The 8,582-nt window shown below is 43.0% G+C and overlaps 1 protein-coding gene across 5 annotated transcripts in view; it reads left to right on the top strand.

Moving 5' to 3' along the window:
• The first annotated feature begins 310 nt into the window (after nucleotides 1-310).
• Nucleotides 311-8,582, top strand: part of ARMC3 (armadillo repeat containing 3) — a 157,859-nt gene continuing 149,587 nt past the window's right edge. For 3 of the 5 annotated variants that reach the window (XM_019508302.1, XM_019508301.1, XM_019508299.1), the window contains exons 1-2: nucleotides 312-487; nucleotides 5,161-5,205. The gene's annotated coding sequence lies outside the window, so the exon portion shown is untranslated. Of the gene's footprint in view, nucleotides 488-5,160; nucleotides 5,206-8,582 lie in introns of all 5 variants that reach the window. The other 2 variants (XM_019508298.1, XM_019508300.1) reach the window with 2 other exon arrangements.

Here is an 8,582-nt window from a genome sequence, read left to right as displayed (position 1 = left end):
ATACAATTAATTGCCCAATAAATGTAGAGTAGCCACAGGTGCAAAGCAGCTGTCACCCCACAAGCAGGACTGTCGGTCTAGCAAATGAGCCGGGCAGCTACAACGGGCTGCAGCAGGGCACGGCGAGGAGCGCCGGCCAGTGACCGGCCCCGGTCCCGGCGGCAGGACCGCCTCGCCCAGCCCCGCCCGCCGCAGGCGGCGGGAGCCCAGCGCGCAGGCGCTGGGGCGGGCTCGGTTCCTTAGCAACCGGAGACACAACCGTGGGTTGAGCCTGCAGCGTCCGCGGCCCCGGTGAGTGGCGCCTCGCGTGTCGCGTGGGTGGTGCAGCCGGGGGCCTGCCCCGCGCGTGTCTGTCCGCCCCGCCTCCGAGAGCTGCTGCTGAACGCGAGCGGCCCCGGGGTGATGCCCGTGCCTGCTCCCGCCCGGCCCCTGAGCAGCTGCTGCGGGGTGGAGGTGGGCTAGACGCTGGCCTCGGGGACACCCAGTTGTAACCAGACCTTGGGAACAAGGTGGATCTCCGGGCCAGCTGCTTGTCCCACTGCCTTGATGGCAACTGGAAGTGTTTTCTCCTACAGAGACCGGCCCCCAACCTTCCCTGAGGACTGCGGGGGCTCCTGCCCTGGAGAGCATCTCCACAAGCAGGGAAGCTAGGAAGGTGCCCCCAGGCGTCAGGGGCCTCTTTTACTTGGGACTTCCCAGGGTGTGCAGGACCAGGCCCTCAAGCCCCAGGAGCGCCTGCACTCCCCTGCCCTGCTGTAGATGTCCTCTGAAAAAGTGGCACAGATTATTACTACCACTTGTCATGGCCACAAACACGTTTGTGATGTGACAAAGGGCGTGGACGTGTTTGTTTTCACTTTGTTTCACTGTAATCGTTAGGGTGGCACAAAGGTGACATCTGTTTCCAGCTGTGCAGTCATGAGATCTGGTGCTGCTGGGAGCAGCTGAGGCATTGGACAGTGGATGCAAGGGTGGTGGGGGCAGGGACTGTGCACCCCACTTCCTCCCCCAGGAGATTGTGCAATGCCCATGTAGTTAGGAAGGTCCCTGCTGTATGGGGTTATAGTGGTTTTCTTTAGAGACAGACCCTCTTTGATGACTGTGTGAACCATATTCAGCAAATGATAGCGTAGCTGCTACATCTAGTTTATTTTAGATCAATATTAAGGCATTTCTGGTAAAGTTTCTCCCTCACAGGACAAAGGATTCTGCTGTGTGTCTCAGCAAGACGTTTAAAATCTCATACATAAGTTTTAAATATTCCTGTATTCACATTGTCACAATGTGGATTCTCCAAGGATAGGTACTAGACCTGCTGTTATTTAATATGTTCATAATGGTTTGGAAAAAAGAAAGAATGCAGACAGCAGCATTTGTAGATGAGACAAAATTATTGAGGTTAATCAAGATTGGAGAAAACTGTGAGGAATTCCTGCGAGAGATAGCAAAGCTGGGTGAATACGTGGCACCATGGCAGATGTAATGCATTGTTCACAAACACTTTGGAAGGAAAGCTTCAAACTGTGCCTTTGCATTAGTGAATCTAAATTAACCATAACCTTATAGGTAATTCATCTGGACAACAACTGTGTAGACAGCTTGGTTAAATCCTTTGCTCAAGAAATTAGATAGAAATTATCTCCTCAAGTTTTTAATGCCATGATAGAAATCAGTATTGCAGACTAACCCAGAATACTGTAGTCATTTCTTGTGATTTTATCTGATAAAGATATATCAGGTATAAAAGTGGTCCAGAGAGAAGGAACAGAAATTGTTAGAAACATTTAAAACGGTATGAAAAAAACTAGACTTTTTTAAGAGAGGTGATAAATCAGAATGGACAGTGCAGAGAGATACAAATTAGAATGGACAGTATAGGGGAGATCAGTCAGGTTGCCTGTAGTTAACCAGGGGGATATTCTGTGAAATTAAATAACAACATTTTTAAAACTGATAAAATAATTATTTCTATAAAGTACAATTGACCTGTGTAACTTATTGCCAAAACATACAATAAAGGCTAAGAACAAAGAAAAACCATTCAGCCCTTATGTCAATAAACAGAACATTTCAACTGTACCCAAAAATTCCAAGAGGTATAAACCCTTATTCTTTGGGGAATGAGCAAACCACTAACTGTCAGTAAGGAAGACTGAGCTTGGGACAGATTTCATCCAGCATCATCTCATGCATTTGGTACTTGTCAGTCTCATGACACTGGGCTGACACTGACCTGACACAGACATGACACTGGCCTGTTGTGGAACACTGTTCTGATCTAATATGACAATTTCTCTGTGTCTAAAAACTCCTGCGACTGTGGGGTTTGGAAAGTGATTATCTTTTGCTTTTATTTCTATTCATTAACTCAGCTCCTTCATTTATTGATCACAGACTGTGCTTTGCACTTTACAAAACAGTAAAAGATACTATTCATGGCTTAAGTAGCTTAGAATCTTAATAGGGCTCGAATTGACTGTGTTATACATGTGCAGAAGGGGTGACTCATTTGCTAGTTTCAGTGGCTGTCCATTAAACATTTTTCTTTCAGCTAGTTGACATTGGCTGTTTGTTGACTTATTTCAAATAAATTAGTAGATTTAATTCATTCCAATTTAGCACAATGCACTAACCACCAGCCCACAGGTTAGGCATTACCCTGACCCCTCTCCAGTCCTCCTTTTGAAGCTGGCTCTCTCTTAGGCGTCCAAGAGAAAAGGTGTGGGGCTAAGAGGAAAAACAAACAGCAAATTAGAGGATGTGTGACTCGGTGAGATGAATGCTGCCCTGGAAGGGTGAGAGCCTGAGATTCTAGCCTAGATCTTTGCTCCCCATGGGGTGAAAGCTTCTCTGTTGCTCTCTACCTACTTTAATAAACACTAAATGGACGGTGCAGTTGTTCAGTTTCAAAAGAGGGCTGTAGTGGGTACAGATTAATGCTTAAACTGTGGCCTGGTGGTTAGAATGATTCTAGTGGGAAGTTGGAAAGATGTAAATTCAAACATCCTTCTGGTTTGAATGTCTCCAGCTTTCTGGGCAAGTGTCTCTAATCATTAGGCCAGTGGTTCTCAGCCTTTTTAGACCTGAGGCACCCTTGAACAGGCTCAAGGAACCCCTTTGAAAACATTAGCTCTTAGTTTCACACTTTTTTGCCTACAGAAAAATAACAGAGCAGTTTTTCTGTAACAAAGAACTCAACTATGGGTTTCTATGTGGAATCTCTGGGTTTATGTTGTGAACCATGTTTGTAAAGCTAACTGTTGATTGTGTGGCACCCTGTGATACCCTTGAAAGAATCTCAAGGCACCCTGGTTGAGAAGAACCACTGTGTTAGGCTACTGGGCTATAAATGGGAGACACTTCTTTCTTCTTAGGCTATAGTTTCAGCTTTTAGGCTCTACAGAGCTGTGTGACTGTGCAAGGGCCAAAAATGTCAGTTGCGTGGCTTGGAAATTTGCACGTGTAAAGTGAAATAGGATTCAGTCCAAAAGGCTTAAAAATCAGAAGGCAAATAAAAAGAGTCCAAAATTATATCTTTTAAAATCTTGTAATTTTTATGATGATCTCATTAATTTGAAATCTTAGGACTCATGAAACTAAAGAGGGAAAAGAACTTCTCACATTTTCCCTCTTCTGTTTATGTATCTAGAGAGTATCTAAGCAGCAAATACAGTAAATGAGATTTTCAGAAAGATGCCTAGTATGAACTTCGCTCTGCCTCTACCAGGATTTTGTCGATAGTGTGAATCATTGTGCCTCTCCCAAAACTGTTTATTTTTTGTAGTTGCTTGTTGTATTAGAAGATTTTTGAAGAAGGGGTTTGCAATGTGCTCTGAAATGACAGAATTTGTGGTTGGCCTTATTCCTCAGTGGGGTTTACCTTAGTTGAGGTAAAAGATGCTAGCTGCCTCTACACTAAGGTAAAGGTAATGTTTAGTTAACTAACACATGCTGTAGGGTTGCTAAGGCACTGCCTGGCAACAAACCCTGATCTCTTTTCCTAATTCAGAGAAGGGTACAGATAAAACAAAAAGCATGGGCAGGCCTAATGGAAGGGGTAAATACAGTTGGTTTAGTTTACCATATGAATCTGCAGCATTTGGTCGTTAAGTCAGATCCAATATTTCTTCTTTCCCCTTTTGTTATCCACTATTGGAGCATTTATTGTGTGTTAGTGTTTGTGTTCCTCATGGAAGAGAGAGTATTATGAAGGTTTGAAAAAGTGGGTGAGGTCTGGGGTGCTGGTTGGAAAAAGGTAGTCCATGCAGAGAGGGCAGCATGAGAGAGAGGTTAAAGTAGATGGTGGGAGAAGGAAACAGCATTTCAAGACTGGCGTCATGAATGGAACAACAAGGTTTGAATCAGAAGTGAGATCTGAGATGCAGGCTAGGCAGAATTCCGTAGTACTGTGCCAGAGAGGATGAGCATTCTTATATGGTAGGGAAAGGGGAAACTAGTGGATGAGTGAAAGAGGAGAGACATGGTCAGATCAGATGAGGAAGATAATTTTAGCAGCTGCATGTATTGGAAGGGAGCAATGTGAATTGTGAAAGCCAGAAAAGAGGAGGAAGTTGGACTGATTGGCAACTGTCATGGTGTATGCAGGAGAGAGAACCCAGACCTTCAGTAGATATGCCTGGGCTGGTAATCTTGGAGGAGTGGAGGCTGGCCAGACCTTCCATCTTCCCTTTAGGCCACTGAGACAGAATCTAAAGGCCAGACCGGGTCCAGATGTTTGGTGCCTCCATGGCCTTATTTTTGTATAAGCGTCTGGGAACTGAACACAGGTCTTCTGTGTGGCAGATAAGGAGTCTACCACTGAACCACAGGGGACTCTAGAAGGTGGGATAAGCAGGAGATAACTGGGGTGGACAAGCATTTTGGCTAAAGGAACTAAAAGAAAAGCTCAGGTTTCTGTAATGTAGAGGAACAAACAGCAAGACAGTCTAACTAGATCTAGTTTTAATTAAATTAAGAGAAACTAATTATTACTTAGAAGATAATACACTTCTGGATCGGTATCAGTAAGAACTAGAAGCTTGTGGCAAAGGTTGCAGTGGCACAGCTGCAAGGGTACCATTAGCTCCAGAAGTGGACCAAGCAATAAACAACTGTTCAGTAGTTATCCTTACATCCTTCTCTCTTTTCTCCTCTCCACAGCAAGTAACTGCCCTCAGTGCTGACCTCTGGTTTCTTAACAAGGAGGTAAGTTCCACATCTGGCAGTGCCTTTTGCTTATTTCTTTGCCATGTCTCAGCTTGCTGATATTCAGTTTTCACAAATTTTTAGACTGTTTTCTCTGTCATTTTAAGGGAAAGAGACATAGCAAGCCCACCACAGTACAATTTTTTGTTTATAAAGGCATACAAAATAATTTTTTGCAAGAGTCTGATATTAGAAATAGAAATGTGGTACTGTACGGGAACAACTAGCAGGATTTTGAGAGTGTTTGAACCATGCAAATACCAAAGGACACAATCTCATTGTTCAAACTAAGATTTACTGACTACTTTCTTACAGTTCTTTTGTCATCCATCACTCTTGTAAGAATTAGTGGAAAAGAAACCAATTTGTGCACACTCATTAACCACATTTATTGGGAAATGATACACTGAAAAACCAGTCGATTTTTGTCTATAAAAAGGCAATCATGAATACTAATTTTATACTTGGCTAAGGGCTAGACCCAGACTTGGGTGTCTCCAGTTAAGCACTGCAGAACTGTTTTTTTTTTAAGCATCTGGACCTAAAAGCAGAAGCCAAAACTAGGTGTTTAGGCTCTCTATACAGTGCATAGGAAATATTAGGTGTCCCAGGATGGTGATCCAGAAAACCTACAATACTCTGTGGAGCTGAGGTGCCTGTCCTAGCACTGCAAATAAGTCTCCTAATCCACTGGAGATGAGGAACAAGTAATTACATTTTGAAAGTAAGGACGTACTTTCTTTCAAAGAACTAAACAGAAATGACCCTTTTGTGGTAAAACAACAGTTGTGCCCACTTTTTATATAATGTTCTAGTGGTGAAAATACTCACCCAAGGAATGGAAGACCAGCTGTCACTAGTACAGTTGTGCGGCTGCAGCAGCAAACATTAGTTTTGCCTTGCTCCTCCACCTTCAAGTCAGTGACTGGGGCTGCTGCCCTGGTCACCCTGCCCTAGTTATGCTACTGAGGCAAGGCATCACACCTGTATTTGCAGTGCCATAGCAAAGGGGTGGCAAGTAGGGTGACTGCTTTGGGCGCCGAAGTGAAGGGGTGCCGACAGGGTGCGGGATGGAGCTGCAAGCAGCTCATTTGGGAGGGCACAGGGATGGGGGAAGGGCAGCTTCTGCTGCTGCGTGTCCCCCAGATCTGTGTGCAGGCCGAGTGTGGGCTGCTGCTGTGGGCTTTGCTTTGGGTGCCAAGCTTCATTGCTACGGCACTGGTTATTTGGCAGGTTAATACATACTCAGATGATTCTATGGAGAAGACAATGTCCTGTGGTGCAGAGGAAGACCACAAAAACCATGGTCCAAGTCATTCTGACCTTGCGGGGAAGGTGAAGAGGGGGAAAGGACACTATTAAGTAGTTCAGACTCAGAATTTGATGTCGTTTACAATTACAATCTCACTGAAAATGTCTGGATTCTAAATATTTATTTTGGATACTTTAATTTTCAAGCTTTTAAAATAGTTGGAAAAAAAGGAATCAAAACGGTGAGGTCTTGTAAGTAGTGGTATGTATTTTCTTCTCAATCCTTAAAGGGCCTTATTTACATAACCTAGGTATGCAAGCTATTCTATAGACTATAAAAAGGTCCATAGAGTAAGCACGTGAAGATGAGGCGCTGTAATTTCTTCTCTGGTAAATTCCTGGTCTTGTATATATTTAACATTGTTATATTGTATCTTTAGTCCAGTGGTTAATAGAAATTGGCACAAACTGCACCTTTGATTATTGTGTTGCTCCTTCCCAGAGCTAAGAGCTGAATAAAATCCCTCACTTTTCTTCAAATATTTTAGACATCAGAAGTAGGGTGAGGACAGACAGAAACTAAGGCTGGGCATGAATGCAAGAGCAAATCAGAAAGCTGAGGAAAGCAAGAGGAAAATTATTGACAGCTCTAGCAGCAGGACCCAACAACAAATTCTGTGAAATAAAAACACTCCATAAAATTCTGTATGGGAAATTCTTTGCCTTAGGGCTACTATACTTTATGCCAGTTACCTGCATTCCTAAAGGGTTGGTTGAAGTTCAGGAGCCCAGGACATAAGACATCTCAGTCATGGCACTCTACCCCAGTCCCATTTCCTGAGCTCTGTCAATTGTTTGCCTGCTACAGAATCTTCTCAGCAGGGAGATTGCTGTTGAAACTGGATATGTCTGGTTTATTCCTAATTTACACTGTCTTAATGCATGGTCAGAACTAATTTTAAAAACAACCAAAATAAAGATAAATTAACAATGCTCTCACATTTTCCTTGAATATGACAGGAATTTGTTTTGTGTGTGGGATTCTTAGTCTTTTCAGGACAGGAAGGTACAGTAGGGAAGGTTGAAAGGAATCAGGAAGAATGCAGACTGAAAACAGACAAGGTTTGCTATGATATATATGGCTGAGGACAGTAGGAAGTGAGAGCCCAAAGACATCCATACAGTATGATTACTGAGATAAGAATGTATAATCTTTATGTAGACTGATCAGCCAACCAGAGACAGGTATTTGTATAACTGATTCACTTCTGGGTCAGTTACTGTTCAACATCTGCGCATACTGGTTGTCTGAGATAGTTAAAATTTAATACAAACTATATTGTTAATTATCAGTAAGCAAAGGGGTCCCTGTGTAATATTGCCTCAAGTTAGATAGTAACCACCAAATCCAGAGAACTCTGGGAGTCAAGCTGACAACACGAGTTGGTGACAGAATATGGCAAAAACTACAGTAATCCCTGCAGTGAAGTAATGGACGGAGTACAGTAATTACGCTTAGGGAATACAACTTCTTCATACTAATCCTTGTTTCTATTAATCAAACTGGTTTTAATAGTACCAAGAAGCCAAAAAGCTTCTTGAAAATATAGAAAAAATGTTTGTACAAAGCATAGTGCTAATTGCATGTTCTGAAATGAAAGATTTATTTGCCTTGTAAGGAAAATCCCATGAAGGGCTTGACTCTCCATAGCTTTGTGTAATTACTTACATTTATGGAAAGTAAACTTAAAATACTATGGGTTTGTCTTATTAGGAATATTCTGCAAAGATAATCTGAATTCATTTTAAAATGGATTTTTAAACCCCTGTGTGTTCATTTTCTTTCAAGTTTAAACTGTATATGTTTCAGTTTAGCTAAATTCAGTTTGAAGTCATTGGAAGTTTCATAGTTTCATAGTTTCTAGGGTCGGAAGGGACCTGAGCAGATCATCTAGTCTGACCCCCTGCCATGGCAGGAAGAGCACTGGGGTCAAATGACCCCAGTAAGGTGGTCATCCAACCTCCTCTTAAAAACCCCCAGGGTGGGAGCCTGCACCACCTCACATGGAAGCTGGTTCCAGACTCTAGCCGCTCTGACCGTGAAGTAGCGCCTCCTGATGTCCAAC

This window comes from Gavialis gangeticus, unplaced genomic scaffold, assembly GCF_001723915.1.
Source record: "Gavialis gangeticus isolate Ggan-Ray unplaced genomic scaffold, GavGan_comp1, whole genome shotgun sequence".
Classification (NCBI taxonomy): domain Eukaryota; kingdom Metazoa; phylum Chordata; order Crocodylia; family Gavialidae; genus Gavialis; species Gavialis gangeticus.
Note: the sequence above shows the minus strand (reverse complement) of the source record. Positions and strands in the feature narration are given on the sequence as shown.